At 43.4% G+C, this 21,142-nt stretch overlaps 1 protein-coding gene across 2 annotated transcripts in view; it reads right to left on the bottom strand.

Annotated features, from left to right (window-relative positions):
* TTLL7 (tubulin tyrosine ligase like 7) overlaps positions 1–21,142 on the bottom strand; it is a 950,867-nt gene that overhangs the window by 846,182 nt on the left and 83,543 nt on the right. For both annotated transcript variants that reach the window (XM_069232204.1, XM_069232205.1), the window contains exon 2: positions 14,031–14,092. The gene's annotated coding sequence lies outside the window, so the exon portion shown is untranslated. The remainder of the gene's footprint in view (positions 1–14,030; positions 14,093–21,142) is intronic.

The following is a 21,142-nucleotide window of genomic DNA, read 5'->3' as shown; positions in this document are numbered from 1 at the left end:
ACGTCCCCATGGTGTACTCACCTGTGGTCTGGAGGCCCATACAGCTGTCCATACAGGGGTAGGACCCCATCCACCAGGCGCTCTAACTCCTCTGAAGTGAAGGCAGGGGCCCTTTCCCATGTGGCACAGGCCATGGCAGGTTCCAGACACAGGTCACAGCAGCACACGCAGTGGAGGTGCTATCCAGTGGAAAGTCATGAATCAAGTGAGGTCATAGTCAGAAAATGGCAGTCACGTCCACGGCGGTGTATACCATCACCCTGGTGGTGATCCTCATTGGATACTATACTCCATAGAGCCCTATGGTAGCCAATAAGGAATTGCATGGCAGTACATACCACCATGACGCCCAACGCCGGCGGAGTGAAATCACTTCAACCTGTCCCTAAATACAGGACAGGTACCTCTCAAATAAAGCAAATCCCAGTTAGTCCAGTCCATACCAAACATTACACCATGCACAGCTGCTCATCCACCTCCCCTGGGCCTTCAGCCAGTCTTCCCCCTCTGCAACCTGAAACCTTGAGAGATCACTCCTATATGGAAGGAATGAGTGCAAAACACAATTGTGAGGAGGTCCACCACCCTCAGGCATTTCAGCAGGATTTCCAAAACCTGACCAGCTCTTTCCACTGATCCGTCCATATGAAGAACAACCCTCCCTGCAGTACGACCCCACAGCTCCAGGAACTTTTACAGCTAAAACTGTGGGCATATTTCCAACTTAGCCAAGCATCTCAAGGACACCACAGCCTACAGTTGGTCCATTTTTATTGTATTAAGAGTGAATAATTACTCACTCTTGGTGTAATAAAAATAAAATACAGACCCGCTTCGGGTCCAGCAACAACTGAGACAGTCAGGACATTGTTTGATTGCTGACACAGGTGCATGAAGGTGCCTGCGCCAGCTGTCAGATACTGTTCATAGCTTGTGAAATTCCATCACTATGAGCATGTATGTGTGACTATGTGTGTGTGAGTTAAAGTGCAAGATAGTCAGTAAATGAGCGTGTCAGAGTGAGTGACAGTAAGGACGAGTATATATGAGAATGAATATGAGTGAGGTAGAATGACAGTGAGTGTAACTGAGTGTTACTGTGTGTGAGATACAGTAAGACTGATGAATTCAGAATGAGTAAAAATGAGTGGTACTGAGCTAAAAGGAGTGGCTCAGACTAGAATGAGTGAGACTGTGTAAATCCGTGAGACAGAGTGAGACCGAGTGAGTCAAAGTGAGAGAGTAAACTTAGGGGATTATTTTCCAGAGGCCTGCGTTCCCAGATCATCACTTTTTTAGATGGACCGGTGGTGCAGGTCTCTCAATCATATCTATAAGGCAAAGCAAAGCCACCCTGCATGGCTTTGCATGGCCTAATAGTTATGGAGTAAGGCAAGGCAGTTGAAAGCGCTGCGTTGCTTTACTCTGCATCAAGGAGACATTCCATGGGTGTTTGCAGTAGGTGTTCTCATGCAGCAGCCATGGATTTTGACACTGCCCAGATTTACAAAGTCACATAAACCTGGGCAATGCCAAAACCAGAGTAGGCATAACAAGAACACAGTTTTAATTTCTCCTTGTTTTTTCATCTTTCCGCTCATAGAACGAGGGAAACGCATCCATGGATTGTTTTTGGGCAGGAAGGTTTCCCTTCCTGCACAAAACCAATCCTGCCAACAACACAGATACGCTTGCACCATGGTGCCTGCATTGGCACTAGTCACCAAATTCTAAGCTGGCACTGGCTGAAAGGACAGGAATGCGCCATATCTCGTAGATACAGTGCATTCCTGCCTTTTCAAATTGGCATAGGGCAGCGCAGTAAAAAGATTTGCAGTGCTGCCCTATGCCAAGTCTTTATAAATGAGGTCCCTAGTGCAAGAAAGTGTGAGAGAAACCTTCAAGAAGAACTCATTGGAATTAGAGCCAAGGATTACGCCCAACCACTTTTAAAGGTCACCAGCTGCCACTGGTGCATTGTTGTCTCTAATATATGTGCAAGGGACAACTGCCTGCCACGAATGGAAGCAAGAATCTGGACTGCACTAAAGCTATTATTCATCAGCAATGAACCGCAGCAGTATGGAGCAGTGAAGTGAACATGGGGTGCAGTCAGTGTCAATAATGCAAAGGAATTTACTGATTTCTTCAGTGTTCCTTTGTAGAATAATCTCTAGATGAGAGCTCTCACTGTGTATTCAGGAGCCCAGTGCAGTCATGCAGCAAAAGGCAACACTGCATGTGAGACTGGACTTAACCCTGTCAGAGACAGCCTGTACTGCAAATGACTTCTGTGCTAGTAGGAGAAGCAGACAGGGGGCCTGTAAAACTGGGCCGACACAGTCAGAGGCTGCCTAACATCTTGGACTGCAAACCAACTTTGTGCTAACAGTAGCAACGGAGTGGCCCGGCCTGTGAGACTGGCCTGCCTCTATGAGAGGCAGCCTGACAACCTGCACTGCAAAGCAGCTGTGTGTTACCAGTAGCAGTGAGGAAGCCTGTGAAACTGGCATGAATCCGTCAGAGGCAGACGGACACTGCACTGCAGGACAACATACAAGGGACTTTGCTATAGTTTTGGCTTGCATAAAGCATTCTGAAACAAAAAGGAAGCTAGCTCAGGAAATTAAAAACTCATCATTGCAGGTCACAGGTTTGAACCTTGGCATGGCCATTTTAGCATTTCATCTTTCTGAGTTCAGGAAACTGAGTAATCAAAGGTGTGACCCCAACCAAACATCTTACAGGGGTGCACAAAGTGGAACAAAGCAACATTGTTTAATGGGCACATTTAACTTGCAGGTCATTATGATATGCTATTTATCTAGTGTATTATGCCAATCAAGGCTGCCACAAAGTGGTAATGCTTGAAATGTCCTAATATGAGGTTGGTCAAATCTTCCTTTTTGCCACAAGGCCATATTTCCACTTGAGTCTATCCTTCTAGTTCCCATTATTTGATTTATAAGTGTTCTTGTGTTGTTTGTCAAATTCAGGCGCAGTAGTAATTTCTTAAAATGTACTGCTGTATTATGAACTTACCCTCATTAAACTCAACATAGCATCCACATCCAAATAAGCCAGATTCTTCCCATAGATTTCATTGAGATTACATTACATGCATGTCTTCCCCACACTTCGACACTTGGGCTCCTCCACTGACTTCATGGGCGTACTCTCCACAAACACTGGACCTCACTCTCAATGCAGGCTCTACAAAGTTTAGAGGTACGATCAATACTGAATTTCGAAGCTGGTCATGCACCTGTGAAATTGAGTTAAAGTGTGATTTTATATTAAATAAAGGATTACGAGTCTGTTCCCCTTCATATTGAAAACACGCTTCCAAGTTCTAACAAGGCTGTTTAAAGGTACCTGTATAGACAACCTGTTAAACTATTACACATTTGCAAAACGAGGATCTCAGGACTCATTAATTTATCATTCTCACCCTCGTGTAAGCCCCTTTCCTGGCTCACAGTAATAACATTTTATTTTGAGCACGATATGAAACAATTGCTGGACTGGTGAGCCATATATAAAAACAATACATAAAATAAAAGAACAGTGTTCTGCTGTCTGCAAAATGTGTTGTTGTGGGGCTTACTACATGTTTATTCCCAACGTTTATAAATAGAACAGTAGTTTAAAATGCCTTGAACAAAATTGTGATGTAAACCCTAAAATCCCAGTGTTAGCCCCTTAACTACTGAGGCTCCTCCGATCGACACTGAAAGAAATTATAACTTTTTGTCCTGGCTAAATTTGGGACTTTTTTCTCTACATAGCAGAGACTTTAAAGGTACCCATGAATTCTCTTGAAGGCAACCAAGAAAATTGTCCAAACACAGCAACATTTGTTTTTATTTTAACTGGAAAACCGTGTTGTGCAAGAAAGAGTTCTTGTTGTTTTTATCTAAAAATGGCACCAGAAAACCCACTTCCCAGATCCTAGGAGCATACAAAGTTGTAAAATAAACTTTTTTATTGCAGAAGCTGCATTGTTCTATGCGGTAGTCGATGTTTCCTATTTTATATGGTTTCCAACTACTTGCAGTTTGTGGGCGATACAGGTGTGAAAATCCATTGGTAAACAAGGAATGCTAAACATTTCTAAAAATTTGAAAAAGTTCAGAATTCAGCAAATGGTCATATGTATAGATCGCGTATTGAACCGTCAAAGGAACTTGCGGTTGAAATTGAACATAGTGAAAATAACAAGGGATAAAAAAGAACAGGTAACAACGTTTTCATCTCTAATTTTTTTGCCGTGATGTTCAATTTAGAAAAGTAATACATCATTATGTACATCACGTTTTTCGGGTCACATGGATATATACTGTGTGTTAATTGTACAAAGCTTCGCAATACCCAGAGCCAAAAACTGAACTCCAATTTATAATGAATTTTATTGTGAACCAGCCATACATTCATTCATATTATAAAATCTAATGCGTGAAAAAAGGGTATGAAAGAACTCTATGCATTTTTTAAATGTGCCCAAGATAATTCGTTTAAGAGAATGTCTTATTTGTACAACTCTGAGGTTGGGGGTGCCATTCTATCATATGATTCGGAGGGCATTTTGCAAAATATGTTCTTTCTTGCATACTGACTTACTTTTGTAAACTAAAAATGTAGAGAAATTCAATTGATAATAAATAAGTGATGTCCAACAATTCTGTGCTACCACCCTTCTCTCAATAGAAATGGTATCTCACTTCTATTTTTCAACCTATCATCAGCCACAGGAAAGCCCCCAAAATGCAACAAGGAAAAATCAAAAAATTTACCTTGGAAATTGACTCATTCTAGTGATGTGGGTAACTGCGGTATTTGGGTCAAGGCTAGTCTAACACTGAGGGAAGCCTACCAGCCCCAGACATTTCTGAAAATTAAACCACAGCGGTCCCAGGTGGTGTGACTTTTCTTGATTTCACTATGTCTTCTTTTCAGATTGCCTGCAATTGTCAAACTTTGCTTGAAATCATGGATTTTGCCTTGTAAATTGAGGCATTCTGGTCATGTGAGTAGCTGCAGTTTTGGGACCTGGGCTTGGCTGCCACCCAGGGAAGGCCACCAAACCCAGACATTTGTGAAAACTAGACACCCAGGGGACTCCAGGGTGCTGTGACTTGTGTGGACCTTACTAAGTTTTCTTAACCAGAACTACTTATAAACAACATATTTGCTAAAATGACAGATTTTCTTTCGTTTTCTAAACAAAAAGGTCTCTACTCTGTAGGCAGTCACATAATTTCTACCAACCAGTCTTCTCACACTTCCCTTAATAAAAGAGTTAGTCCACTTGAGTGGCTAGGCCTCTCGCCTGTGATAGGAATCGTCCCAAAAGGCAACAAGGAAAGATCAAGATTTTGCATTAGAAATGTACCAATTTTGGTAACGTGGATAGCTGTGTTTTTAGGTTGAGGGTAGGCAGTCACCAATGGACCCTACCAAAACCAGACATTTCTGAAAACCAAACACCTATGTGAAAGCAATGAGGCTGTGGGCCTTGTATGGATCTCTCCACATCTTCCTACTTAGTATGCCCTTGCAAACATCAACCATTGACTAAAATCACAGATTTTACCCACATTGCTGTGAGGGAAAGTTCCAGAATATGCCTTGATCCACAAAATTCCTACTTCTTCCCACACTTTGCGTGATAAAAACAGTTCTGCCATTATGTAGCTGTGCCTATCATCCACAATACGAAAAAAAGCCCAAAATGCAACAAGGTAACATCAAGATTTTGCTGTGTAAATTGACACACTCTGACGATATGGTCAGCCTCAGTATTTGGCCCTGGGCTCGGCCACCAACCAGAGAAACTTATAAAACCTAGAATTTTTTTAAACTAGATACCCAGGGGAGTCTATAATGATGTTGTGTATGGATCCCAATACATTTGCCTTGGCAGAACATCCTGACAACATCACACTGTAGCTAAAATCGGGGATTTTCCTCACATTGCTGTGAGAGAAGAGTTCCAGAATTTGCAGGGATCAACAAAGCTTCTACCACTAAGAGCTCCCACACTTCTCCTGATAGAAATGGTACCTGACTTCGTGACTGGGCTTGTCGCCTGTGAGAGAGACTGTGTGGGGCATTTGGCAGTGGGGCCACGATTCGACACCTTATACTTTTTTTCTTACAAACTCCCTTGTGTTTAGTGGACTTTCTCAAACTTCCTCACCCATCTCCCTTCCCATCCAGGAATGTTAGATTTGGGGTACATCCCCTAAGTGTTCTTCTCAGGAGCCTGATAGGGTGATAAAAGAAATTGGGGGGGCACTTGCCCATGCCTGTGGGGTTACTCCCCCATCCCTGGTGTCTAGTGGTAGGATCCCTCTTTGGGAACCGCCTTCCTGTGGTAATCCCCAAGCATGGATCCACTAGGAAGTGATACCATTTTGATCAGTGCTCAAGGGGCCGAGATATGCCCCTGGAGCAACAATCAAAGTGAAAGCGACCAGTTCCTAATGGTGTCTTTTCACTTTCACACTATGTCACGTCAGTGCGCTGTGTGTGCTGCTTATTACAAAGTCTGAAGAAATAATAATCTTGGGATGTAGGAGAAGCCCTTTCCACATGACCCGAGATCATTTTAAAAACAGTACATCCTTCAGGTTAAACCTGAAGGATTAACTGCACTGCAGAGATAATGTGAAGGATGTCAAGGTCTTGCCCTCCACTTACAAAATGTTAAGAAGTAACAAAATCTGAAAAGGGATTTTGAAGTGCTTCTTCAATGGTATGTTAAAATGTGTGCTTGTGTGATTGGGTGAGTGGATGAATGTAAATATTAGTCAATTGTTGGATGATTGCATGCAGTTATTGATGAATGCTCGACTAAGTGCATGGATGGACGGATGAACAGCTGAGAAAGTGCATGGATGAAAAACTGAATATCAGGATTGGTAGGGGAGAGCATCTCTTTCCTGCCCACAAAACACAGCCACTTTTCACACCATTCACTTACTCATCTTACCATTGATTCAGACATCCGTGTACTCTCATTCATCAATCATTCATACACTCATATACTAACAAGACAATTAATCCATGCACGTACTTATCTGTTCATCTAGCTAACCAATTATCTATTGAGCCAACCATGCACCCTCTCATCCATATATTCATTCACTAAATCATGCAATGAATCATCCATTAATTCATCCATTCATGCGCTCAGTCACTCGCTGTTGGGGCAGGAATGCCTTGGGCATGGTAAAAAGAGATTAATCCCCGGCCTGAGTGCCTGAATGCATGTAATACTGGTATCCTTACCTTTTGTTTGGACATGTATCCACGCTCATCTAAAGAGGAAACCAAGGCAGAGCTCTGTCCATGGTAACACGAGGAGCCTGTTCTGTCATTGAGAGGGATGCACAAAGCTCATAGCAGTCACAGAAATACTTGCTACCTATGCTCCACAATAGTCATATAAAGCAATGGAGGAAAAATATCTACTTTTTGTGAATCTTTAGTTGTGACCAGATCTCTATTCTGTGTCATAATAGAGTGGGCACTACTGGCACCACTCATGTCTACTTGGTGTTAACTGCAATCCCTTTTGCCAACATTTCATGTGCATTTCGAGCACAGGTAGGCAAAGTAAACATGTTTTGTACATGTGTGATAGTGGGACTCTGTGACAAGAATACAGAGGACCAGTGGAATCCATTTTGGATGGCCCACGGTTTAGCCTGGTACAAGATGGAGAGTGGACATAACTTCCACAGATAGTGGAAGTGTATTGACTGCATTCATAAAAACGCACAGTGGTGGCTCAGACAATGAAGTGAAGGAGGATGGAGTCAGGGCTACACCTGGAAATTCTATGGCAGGACCGGGGACTCTGGATTATGCTTCTCTTTCTTCACTGTTTATTTAACATCAGCCAATCAAATTAAACTTTTAACAAAAACTACATTACCTATGAACATCTATATTCATGTGACCAACCATAGAGCACCAGCCCTATAAAACCACATTACAGCCCACCAGCTTCCTCTTTCTTGCCACAGCCATAGATAAGTGCTCCTTTATTGCCACTGCTATCATTATTGATTTTTCTTGTTGATATTGTCTGTTTTCCACACGTTCTTGGGGAATAAACATAGTCCCCGCAAGTGCCAATTTGTGGGGTGGGAGCAGTACCTTTGGCAGCTTCTCCACTGCATTTCGCATGAGGATGCAGTCCTCTTTTGATTGCCCACTTCACATGCGCATTGATCCGATTCTGAAGTTTTATATTCTCCGATCAGCTCTCCATGCAGTGCGCTTTGTAGCAGGCATTTTCTCCCCCCTTGAATGCACAACGGGGCAGAACAACGAGCTTAAGGGCCTGGCTCAGGATAAATGCACCCTTTGCAATTGCTCCTATAATTCTGGCAAATAAGTAACCATTTTGGTAGGTGGCTCCCTCCACAACAGACTTCTGGCACAGCAGTGTTTCCACTGCTTATCATTACTAATATTATATTACTGTTGACTCACCTGCTTGGGTTGATTTCCCCACCTGAACCTCTTCCATTCATCACAGCCTGCCGGCAATGACGTAAGACAATGATGATGATCAGTATCAGGATAACGAGGTGCTCCATGCATACCAAGGGCCAGATGTAGGTAGAAAGCAAATTGCGAGTTGCAAATTGCGAATTGCGAATCCTTCCGACTCGCAATTTGCTATGCAGAAAGGTGTCTCAGACACCTTCTGCGACTCGCTATGGGGTCGCAAAGACCCACCTCATAAATATTCATGAGGTGGGTCGCAGTTTGCGACCCCATAGCGAGTCGAGGCACTCACGGGGATGGTGGCCTGCTGGAGACAGCAGACCACCATGTCCGTGACTGCTTTTAAATAAAGCAGTTTTTTTTTTCTATCTGCAGCCCGTTTTCCTTAAAGGAAAACGAGCTGCACATAGAAAAAAATACCGAAACCTTTTGTTTCGTTTTTTTTTCAGAGTAGGCAGTGGTCTGCCTTCTCTGAAAAAATACTTTTGTGATCATTCACAAAGGGGAAGGGGTCCCATTGGGACCCCTTCCCGTTTGCGAATGAGTTACCATCCACTTCAAGTGGATGGTAACTGCGAGTTGATTTGTGACCGCTTTCGCGGTCGCAGATCAACTTACATTGCGGTGCGAGTCGCAAATAGGAAGTGAACACCCCTTCCTATTTGCGAGTCGGAAACACATTTTGAGAGTCGGTTCCGACTCGCAAAATGTGTTTCGGCATCACGTGCGGGCATTAGCGCCTCGCAAACGGCGTTTTTCGCCGTTTGCGAGGCGCTAATGCCTTGCTACATCTGGCCCCAAATGAAAGAGACACATGTGGAGGCACTGGGATACCACGTGCAGGACTCCGTGAATTGGCCCTAAGGCCCTGAAGCCATTTACTCAGTCTTTGGTTCATTTTTTCAGATGAGAATAGCTGGGTGAATCTATCCAGACAAGCCTGATCCCTCAAATAGCACCCAATGCCTCAGATCCCTTCGTGAGCCAGCATTTGTCAGATCTTTGTCTGCAGACATACTGGCACAAATGGCAGCCTCATACTGTGTGACCACGTATATGGGGACTCGGCTCCTCAGGGCACATCAGAGTCCTTCCCTCTAAAACCTCATACTCAAGAGGTTTCCTACGACCCTTCCTCTTCCTCTGACTCAGAGAAGTCACTATGAGAGTCACAAAGGATTCCCCCCTCAAAGAAAAAGCACAAGGCGCTTTATCTCTCCTCAGCCATTCCAGGTCCAAGTATCTGGAATCTCTTGTTTGACCCAGAGAATATAGTTCACCTACGATCCACTGAGTTGGTTCCTTGTATGGAGGTAGAACACTAGGGGCAAGATAGACTGTGCAAAGGCTTTGAAAAAGAGGTTAGGAGCACCCTCTGGTCCGAATGCCCTCGCCCTTCTCTCCTTTGGAAAGTGGTGGACACACCGGAGCTAGACCCTAATATGACGACCTTCTTGAAGAGGCAGAGGGGGGTGAATGCAACAATTCCAACTTCTATCCATCCCGCTACAGAGGAGGCCACAGACGTGCCTCCAGAGAAGGTTATCGAGGTGGAAACAACACACTACAAGTAAGAACAATACCCTCTTTAGGGGTGGTTTTGAGGGGAAGAATACATTTCTTTATGACAAAGTGGGTACAAATCACACAGGACCCATGGGTTCTTCAGTTCATGGAGGGGTTCCGTCTAGATTTTTACTCTCTTCTATTCAAACATTCCCTCCACTCCATCTCCATTTTTCCCTCTCAGAGCATGCCTTTGAAGAGAAAGAAATTCATTTGCTCCTTCAGAAAGAGGCCATCATAGAGACTCTGGCCCATCCTCGAGGTTTCCTCAGCATAATTTTCTTGGTGCAAAAGAAAGGCGGGGTCCCGCTTGGTACTAAATCTCAAACACTTCAACTCATGGAAGGTGTATCACCATTTCAAAATGGAAGGCATATACTTACTCAGAAACCTTTTAAGGCAAGGAGGTTGGTTAATGTGTCTCGACTTAAAAGATGCTTATCTTTTGATTCTGATTTACACTCTCCACAGGAAGTTTCTTCAGTTTCAATGGGGCCTTCGTTACTACAAGTACACTGCTTTTCCTTTTGGTCTGTCCTCGGCCCCTTGGTGCCCCACCAAATTATTGCGGCCTGTGGTACAACATCTTGAGGAAAGAGGAGTGAGATTGATTATCTATCTAGACAACATCCTGATCATGGCTCAGGACAGAGAGACAGTTGTTTACCATCTCTCTTGGTCAATTCAGTTTCTCCAAGACATAGGGTTTGTAATCAATGCAAATAAATCCAACACGTTGCCTTCCCAGGTTATCAAATTCTTAGGCTTTTCAGATAGACACCATTAAGGCACACCTCCTTTTAGAGATATCCAAATGATCCTCTATCATGAAAGAGTTGAAGGGAGCCCTTGCCTCTACGAATATATCTTGGAGGATTTTTAGCCCATCTGGTGGGACTCTTGGCATCCTCCATTCAGGCAATCTTTCCAGGTCCCTTACATTATCGAGCCCTTCAACGTTTAAAGATTGTACATCTTCTGAGGGGCCTGAAATATTCAGAGCAGATTGTTCTGTGAGAGGAGGCCAAGACAGAGACCTCCTGGTGGCTCTCTCGCATGGAACGGCAGAGTGATATTTGCCTCTATTCTTGAGGTGACCATAGAGTCAGATGCCAGCTGGTGGGGTGCAAGCTGCGGTCCAGTGAAACAGGGAGCTGGTGGTCTCAGAGGAACTTCGATACCACATCAATTGCCTGGAACTGCTGGCTGGAGCTTTTGCAATCAAATCTTTATCTCCCTGGAAAGCTCAGTGTTGTATTATTCTCAAGATGGACAACATGTCTGTAGTCAGATACATTAACCTTTTGGGGGGTACAAAATCTCACCTGCTGGTGGAGATAGTGAAGGATTTCTGCCATTATTGTCTCAAGCACCAGATTTCAGTTGTAGCTGAGTGCATCCTGGGCATGGCCAACGTGACAGTGGAATGGAACTCGTGATTTCTCTATGATTCCAGCGACAGGAAGCTACTTCCACAGGCACTGAATCTTCACTGGGGGCCTTGCACAATGGACCTTTTTCCTCTCATCTGAACACCCAGCTACCAACATTTTTCAGCTGGAGACCGAACCCTCTAGCAACAGGTTCGGATGTTTTTCTCCAGTCGTGGTCACAGGACCTTTTGTATGTGTTTCCCCTTTCTCTATGATCCAGACAGTTCTCTACCAACTGCAGCGACAGAGTGCAGAGATGGTCTTAGTGACCCCATGTTGGAAGGCTCAGCCCTGGTTCCTGTCAGCGATGGCCTTGTCCTGTGATCTACCAGTGCAGATACCATTCTTCCTGGACTTTCTCACAGATCCCATGTGTCTTCCACATCCCTTGATTTCCCAGGGAGTTCTGAATTCAGCAATGTTCTTCATATCACAGTCCTGGGGCCCCTCTATTCATAAGTGATATGAACAGGCTTGGAGACGATGGGTTCATTGGTGTGGTGAACAGGGTGTGGATCCTTTAGGGACAGAAATTCATGTCATGGTGAATTTTCTTTCCGATCTGGCCACCAAGGGTTTGGCCTATAGGACTGTTAATAATTTTCATTCAGCTATCTCAGCAGGGCTTCCCAATGTCCAAGGCAGACCTGTTGGGGAACATCCATTAATTTGTAAGCTTCTTCAAGGCATTCAAATGGTGAAACCACCTCAACCTAAATACAGTATTGTAAATATTTGGTATTATGAGATGTGAATGTCGTGTTGAAATTCCTTAGGAATTGGCCTTGCAATTAAGATTTCCTGCAGGTGAGTATCAGACATAAGAGCTTTAGACATTAGAGGTAGAGTATTTACTTGCTGTGTGTTGTGCAATGCATTAAAACGTATGAGGACTGCACACATGCATTTAGACAAGATTTGGCAGGTCAATTGCTTATTTCTTTGCAGAAGTCTTTCCGCTCGGTCTCTTCGGCCACTTTAGCCCATTGGGTTAAGTGGCTTTTGGGTGAAGCAGGTATCGATGTGGCTCGCTTTGGGGCACATTCGGTTCATTGAGCCATGCTCTCTAAGGCACTTTCCAGAGGTTCATGCTTGGAAGATATTATTGGTGTGGCAGATTGGTGTTCTGATTCTACCTTTACAGTGTTTTATCATAAGCCTATTGTTGATGTGGCTGCTGGAGTGGTGAATCAGCTTTGAGCTAGCAGAATTCGCAGCCTCCGGTTCAGCCATAGAATACAAAATGTTCTGGCTGTTGCATCGAGAATTTGAGATTCTTTTAAGGACACGGAGCCAAAGATGATCTCACCCAGAAGGACGGTTAATGTTATGTTGTTGTTGTAACTGTATTATGTCACAAAAGGCAATACATATATGATGGTGTTCTTTTATGAAATTACTCTCCCACTTATATGATTGTTCCAGTTAAAGTTTGGCTTACTAAGTTCTTCGTATCCATCAGGGACAAATGCTACTTAAGGTCGATTGCTGTCTCTATGTAAATGATGCCTTCCAGTTCAAGGTGTAAAGCCTGCAGTTCTCTGGTGTTCAAGCTCTTCAGTGGCAGTTCCCGAGTTCGTCTTCGATGGTCGGCCTCCCCCCATCCAAGATGTCAGGTTGAGCTCACGTTAGAGCTCTTGTGTTTTCTCAGTTGATTGGGGTTGTGTTATTGCAGGGCGTTGGACTATTTGTGTTTTATGAGCCTGTTTCATTGGACTTGAGCAAAGAAAAAGGAAGATGGTGGGCTGTAATAAGGGTTTATAGGGCTGGTGCTCTATGGTTGGTCATGTGAATATAGATGGTCACGTGTAATGTAGTTTTTGTTAAAGGTTTAATTTGATTGGATGCTGAGAAATAAACAGTGAAGAAAGAGAAGCATAATCCTCGCCTCCGTGTCCTCAATAGAATATAAAATTCTTGATGCAACATCTAGAAAATTATGTATTCAATAAGAACCTTGTTAGCACAGGACTGACTAGTTTATCATGCACAGTGCCATTTGGTAGATAAAAGGGGTGAGGGAAATTCCGTAGGTGGAAGAAAGTTAAGTAGATGAGAGAAGGAATGTAATGAATCCAGATATGGAATCGTTCCATCTCATCCCAATGTGCAAAGTTTACATTTTGGAAACATGAAATCTAAAAAAGTACACTGGGTGTATGCAATCTACAGTTTTGAAATAAAACCCAAACTCCAAACTGAAATGGCAAAGACAAAACAATCTCAAAGCCATCAATATAATTGCTGCTTCCATTACATGAAAACAACAAAGGGTTGGCTGAATACCATTTTAATGATACATAGGAATAGATTTAGTGGCAAATAATTTACAACAATTACGAAACAGATATTTTTGTGCTAAAAGAAAAGGTCCAAAATCGAAAATAGTTCATTGTCCAGACAATACTCGAAGCCCAGTACATGGCAAACAATTTTGAATATAATTACTGTTACCTATCACAGTTCATACTTTTATCATCACATACTGAAATAATAAGCTAGACTCACCACCGTGATTATGAATCCATGGGCCTCACCTTCTTATTCCATCACAGCTCACCAAAGAAAACCTGTCAACATAAGAAGGGCCGTGTTTTTATCAAATATTATGATTGTCATTGTTTCCATGAAGTCTTTGTAACTCTTCCCTCCTCTTTTCTCTTACTAATAGCTTTGAAAAGTACTGTCTCAACATATTATCAAACGGATATATTTTGCTAATGCTGCAAGCGCATCTCCGTATGCTGTCTCGCTTGTTGTCTAAAAGTGAGACAGCATGCCACATAGATATGAGGATACAGCATCAGGAAGCTAATTAGTCCATCGGCCTGTTCAAGCAAATGGTCATCGGAGCCAAAGTCTGATGCCAGAGTAGATAATGAATTGAATTCATGTTCTTGGTGTGCACTCTGCTACTTTTAAATTTCAATTAAAACACATACTTCACAAGAAACTAATCCACTGGACTCCCTTCTCAGAAAATCACAGCCCAGCAGGCAATTTTCCAACCTAGTAGGAATATAAAGGTTATCTGAAGAGTAGACACATAACAGAGGGGAAAGGGAATATAAAAGTCATTAAAAAATATTAAACCGTACCTACCTAAACACATTCCTAGGACATATCACAACTATGCTTTGAAGTGCATAACAGATAACATCAGTGTTAGAAAAGGGGTTTTTGGTTGGCAGTCAGGTTACCCTCTGTCCAAGCAAGAACCCTCACTCTAGTCAGGGTAAGTCACCCACAATCCAAATTATCCTGTGCCCACCCTCTGGTAGCTTGGAACGAACAGTCAGGCTTAACTTAGAAGGTAATATGTAAAGTATTTGTGCAATATATCATACAATAACATAATATAGCACCACAAAAATACACCACAGAGTGTTTAGAAAAATATATAATATTTATCTGGGTATTTGCAGGTCAAAACGATCAAAGATGCAATATGAATTTGTAAAGATATTACTAAAAAGTGATATGAAGTGTCTTCAGTCTTTAGAAAGTAAACAAAGTCTCTTTCAAGCACAAAGTACCTGGTTTGGAGTGGAAAATCTCCGCAGAGGGCCGCAGAAGAGGAGATGCGTGGAAAAATGGTGTGTGTGTCGGTTACGCCCCTTCACACACGGACTTGCGTCGTTATTGTTCACTCGAGGAAGACGTGCGTCGTTTTCCAACATGCGGACCATCTCCCTCTATGGATAGTGGGATTACCAGATGTCCCAGGGTCTGTGCGTGGATTCTTCGGCTTGTTTTCCGGCTGCGCGTCGTTTCGGAAGGCTGTGCGTGGAATTTTCTTTCTCATGGCAGGCGTCGCATCGATTTCCCCTCAGGAAGTCGGGCGGCGTTGTCCATGCGAGGCCGTGCGTCGAAGTTCTGGTCGCCCCGTAGGCGTTGCGTCGATCAGCGTCGGCATGCAGCGATTTTCTCGACGCGGATCAAGCTGTGCATCGAAATGTTCGGCGCACAAAGAGTCCAAATAAAAAAGAAAAGTCTTTTTGGTCCTGAGACTTCAGGGAACAGGAGGCAAGCTCTATCCAAGCCTTTGGAGAGCACTTTTACAGCCAGACAAGAGTTCAGCAAGGCAGCAGGCCAACAGCAAGGCAGCAGTCCTTTGTAGAAAGCAGACAGGTGAGTCTTTGAGCAGCCAGGCAGTTCTTCTTGGCAGGATGTACTTACTGGTTCAGGTTTCTTCTCAAGCAAGTGTCTGATGAGGTAGGGCAGAGGCCCTGTTTTATACTAAATTGTGCATTGAAGTGGGGGTGACTTCAAAGAGTGGCTAAGAAATGCACCAGGTCCCCTTTCAGTTTAATCCTGTCTGTTAGGGTCCCAGTAGGGGGTGTGGCAGTCCTTTGTGTGAGGGCAGGCCCTCCAACCTCCCAGCCCAGGAAGACCCATTCAAAATGTAGATGTATGCAAGTGAGGCTGAGTACCCTGTGTGTGGGGTGTGTCTGAGTGAATGCACAAGGAGCTGTCAACTAAACCTAGCCAGACGTGGATTGTAAGGCACAGAAAGATTTAAGTGCAAAGAAATGCTCACTTTCTAAAAGTGGCATTTCTAGAATAGTAATATTAAATCCGACTTCACCAGTCAGCAGGATTTTGTATTACCATTCTGGCCATACTAAATATGACCTTCCTGCTCCTTTCAGATCAGCAGCTGCCACTTCAACAATGTATGAGGGCATCCCCAATGTTAGCCTATGAAGGGAGCAGGCCTCACAGTAGCGTAAAAACGAATTTAGGAGTTTTACACTACCAGGACATATAAACTACACAGGTACATGTCCTGCCTTTTACCCACACAGCATCCTGCTCTAGGGGTTACCTACGGCACACATTAGGGGTGACTTATATGTAGAAAAAGGGGAGTTTTAGGCTTGGCAAGTACTTTTTAATGCCAAGTCAAAGTGGCAGTGAAACTGCACACACAGGCCTTGCAATGGCAGGCCTGAGACAAGGTTAAGGGGCTACTGAAGTGGGTGGCACAACCAGTGCTGCAGGCCCACTAGTAGCATTTAATCTACAGGCCCTAGGCACATATAGTGCACTCTACTAGGGTCTTACAAGTAAATTAAATAGCCAATCATGGATAAACCAATCAACAGTACAATTTACACAGAGAGCAGATGCACTTTAGCACTGGTCAGCAGTGGTAAAGTGCCCAGAGTTCAAAAGCCAACAACAACCGGTCAGAATAAATAGGAGGAAAGAGGCAAAAAGTTTGGGGATGACCCTGTCAAAAAGCCAGGTCCAACTTGACCCCCCACCAGCCTAAAGCCGGGGGAGAACAATCACTATCCAGATGTACTTCCCTGTTTGAGGCGATAGAACAAGGACCCAGGCCCACAACAGCAGGGGCATGCTCCAGTTCTTCGCCTTCCTGACTCCAATTGGATCCCTCTGTCTATACTCTCAGGGCCCACTAAGCCAACCCATGGGGAATCTTTCTCAGATCAGAGTCAATGGGTGGCACTTCCCCCTGTCACCAAGAGGTAGGGCCTCGATGCACCTTTGCTGAGCTGAGGAGGTTGCGCCCATAGGAGCTGTGACCTCTTAAGCTCAGCAAAGTTCAGCTCGGGCAGCCAGGATTCTGCACAAATCGCGCATGTCTCGCTCCTGGCTGCCTGATCTGAAAATGAAGAGTGTCTGTCAGGCTGACCTTTGCTCAGCCTGACAGGCACATTTCATGAGGGGCAAATGGTGGGAGTGCGTGGCCTCTCCACCCTTAAGGATGGGCCATGGCTGCTATTTTTAGTCTGTGATTGTAAAATACATGGAAAAAATGAAAGTAAACAGCAAATAGCTATTAGATGCCACTGGTCACTCTGGGCTAGCGTGCCAAATTCAAAAGGTCCCGTTTTTTTCCCTTTTTTCTTGAAATCTTCTCTGTCCAATTATAAAATCAGGACCACACTTTCCAGAATGCCATCAAGGGAAAATGGATTGGAGAAGCTAGTCATGCATGGATCTCAGAATCTTGGCACTGGAAACCACATTTGGTGTGTGAATCTATGTTGGCAGGGTTCCTTACTAAGAAATTAACTTTTCACTCATGCTCATTTTTTATGGGGGCAATGGTTCAAATAAACTAGGTAGGTGAGCCTGAGAAATAGACCTCATATTGGCCTCCTTTTTATTTTGTATTTGGTATAAATGATCTTGAGGATTTTCATAATGCAGAAGAGGTTGATACCCCAAAGGTTGGCTCTAGGAAGATGCCTGCTCTCCTATATGCTGATGACTGTGTTCTAATTGAAAGAACAGGAATAACCTAAAAAAAACTCCTTAACAGGTTTAATCTTTTTATGAACTATTTGGGCCTAAGGACAAATACCGCAAAAGCACATGTTATGGTTTTAGGGAAAACCTGCTCTGCTCTTACTGAATTAAATAAATTACTGGCGAGAAACTCTCAAACATTTTCTCCTTTTTCATATGTGGGTGTTTCCTTTCATAACAAATGCACATGGACTCACCTAATGATTGTCAGGAAACAAAGACTTCAACAATCCACTGAACCAGTTTTTAGATTTGTGAGGAATCTAGGTAATAAACCCCTGCCTTCCATGATTAGTATTTATAATGGAAGCTGCCTTGCTTTGGCGATATTTGGAGCAGGGATTTGGGGCTATTGTAATGTGGATGACGTTCAGAAGTCAGATTTTTTTTTTTTAATGAAGATTGTTGTCTGTCCCTGATAGTCTGCCTATATATCTTTGCCACAAAGAACTGGGACTAGTTCCATTAGTAGATTGTGTTACCCTCATTGGTGCAGGCCCACACTCCCTCCCTGGTGCTTGTCCCAACCATTTGCCGACACCAGGGAGGGGGTTAAAAAATCGTCCGGTTTTTATTACTCAGGGAGACGCGGAAGAATGTCGCATCTCCCCCCACCCGCCCCTCTGTCACATTTTTCCCCACCGGAGCAGCGGAGGAGCAGGTAAACGTCCTCTCTCTACACCGGTGGGGGGAAAAAAGGCCGAAACTGCCTCCCCAGCTGCCAGGGAGGCACCGATGGAAAGGGGAGAGTGATCCATGGCCAGGAAACGCCCCTAGGCACCAGGGATCTTGTTTAGGGGGGTGTTGACCCCCATGTAAGTGGGCCACGCCCCGTGGGGCACAAATAAAAAAAAAAGAATAATTTTGGGTTCTTCTGGGGGGCGATCGTGCCCCAGATTATAAAATAAATGTAGTTAAAAAAAAAATGGCAGGGTCAGCCCTTCCTATATGGGCCGACCCCTGAGGGTAATTTTATTGAAATAGTTTTCCCTGGGGGTGATTGTTTTTTTATACATGTGTGGTTTGCCACGATCGGCCCCAGGGAAAGCACATGTAAATATAAAATAAAAAATAAAAAAAAGAAGTGATACGAGAGACAAATCTCTATAGATATGTATGTGTATGTGTGTGTGGGTTCATATATATATATATATATATATATATATATATATATATATATATATATATTTACATGTGTTGTTTTTCGGGAGCCACAATCGCCCCCCCAGGGAAACCACACCTATATAAAAGTGATATATATATATATATATATATATATATATATGGAAAATGTCACTTACCCAGTGTACATCTGTTCGTGGCATTAGTCGCTGCAGATTCACATGCTGTGCACATCCCGCCATCTGGTGTTGGGCTCGGAGTGTTACAAGTTGTTTTTCTTCGAAGAAGTCTTTTCGAGTCACGAGATTGAGGGACTCCTCCCATTTCGGCTCCATTGCGCATGGGCGTCGACTCCATCTTAGATTGTTTTCCCAGCAGAGGGTGAGGTAGGAGTTGTGTATGCTAGTAATAGTGCCCATGCAATGGAGTGAATACGTATGTACCTAATGTAGTTTAAAGTAATATATTTACAAATTTACAAATGTTCAAGATCAACTTCTAAACGGCTACAGGCTCCCGGGGAGGCGGGTGGGCGTATGTGAATCTGCAGCGACTAATGCCACGAACAGATGTACACTGGGTAAGTGACATTTTCCGTTCGATGGCATGTGTAGCTGCAGATACACATGCTGTGCATAGACTAGTAAGCAGTTATCTCCCCAAAAGCGGTGGTTCAGCCTGTAGGAGTTGAAGTTGTTTGAAACAATGTTCGTAGTACTGCTTGACCTACTGTGGCTTGTTGTGCCGTTAACACATCTACACAGTAGTGTTTGGTAAATGTATGAGGCGTAGACCATGTAGCTGCCTTACATATTTCGGTCATTGGAATATTTCCTAGAAAGGCCATGGTAGCACCTTTCTTTCTAGTTGAGTGTGCCTTTGGTGTAATAGGCAGTTCTCTTTTTGCTTCAAGATAACAGGTTTGAATACACTTAACTATCCATCTAGCAATGCCTTGTTTAGAAATTGGATTTCCTGTATGAGGTTTTTGGAAAGCAATAAATAATTGTTTTGTTTTTCAAATAAGTTTTGTTCTGTCAATGTAGTACATTAACGCTCTTTTGATGTCTAATGTATGTAGTGCTCTTTCAGCTACAGAATCTGGCTGTGGGAAGAACACTGGTAATTCTACTGTTTGATTCAAGTGGAATGGTGATATGACTTTTGGTAAAAATGTAGGATTTGTCCGTAGAACTACTTTATGCTTGTGTATTTGAATAAATGGTTCCTGTATGGTAAATGCTTGAATCTCACTTACTCTTCTTAGAGATGTAATGGCAATTAAAAATGCAACTTTCCATGTTAAGTATTGCATTTCACAAGAGTGCATGGGCTCAAAAGGTGGACCCATGAGTCATGTTAAGACAATGTTGAGGTTCCATGAAGGAACTGATGGTGTTCTTGGTGGTATAATTCTCTTTAGGCCCTCCATAAACGGTATTATGACTGGTATCCTAAATAGTGAAGTTGAGTGCGTAATTTGCAGGTAAGCTGAAATTGCGGTAAGATGTATCTTAATGGAAGAAAAAGCTAGCTTTGACTTTTGCAAATGTACTAAGTATTTTACGATGTCTTTGGCAGATGCGTGTAAGGGTTGAATTTGATTATTATGGCAGTAATAAACAAATCTTTTCCACTTATTTGCATAGCAGTGTCTAGTGGTAGGTTTCCTAGCGTGTTTTATGACCTCCATACATTCCTGTGTAAGGTCTAAGTGTCCGAACTCTAGGACTTCAGGAGCCAAATTGCTAGATTCAGCGATGCTGGATTTGGGTGTCTGATCTGTTGTTTGTGTTGCGTAACAGATCTGGTCTGTTTGGTAGTTTGACATGAGGCACTACTGAGAGGTCTAGTAGTGTTGTGTACCAAGGTTGTCTTGCCCATGTTGGCGCTACTAGTATGAGTCTGAGTTTGTTTTGACTCAACTTGTTTACTAGATATGTAAGGAGTGGGAGAGGGGGAAAAGCGTAAGCAAATATCCCTGACCAACTCATCCATAACGCATTGCCCTCAGACTGATCTTGTGGGTACCTGGATGCGAAGTTTCGGCATTTTGCGTTTTCCTTTGTTGCAAATAGATCAATTTGTGGTGTTCCCCAACTCTGGAAGTAAGTGTTCAGTATTTGGGGGTGAATCTCCCATTCGTGGATCTGTTGGTGATCCCGAGAGAGATTGTCTGCTAACTGATTCTGAATTCCTGGAATAAATAGTGCTAT

This window comes from Pleurodeles waltl, chromosome 4_2, assembly GCF_031143425.1.
Source record: "Pleurodeles waltl isolate 20211129_DDA chromosome 4_2, aPleWal1.hap1.20221129, whole genome shotgun sequence".
Lineage (NCBI taxonomy): Eukaryota > Metazoa > Chordata > Amphibia > Caudata > Salamandridae > Pleurodeles > Pleurodeles waltl.
Note: the sequence above shows the minus strand (reverse complement) of the source record. Positions and strands in the feature narration are given on the sequence as shown.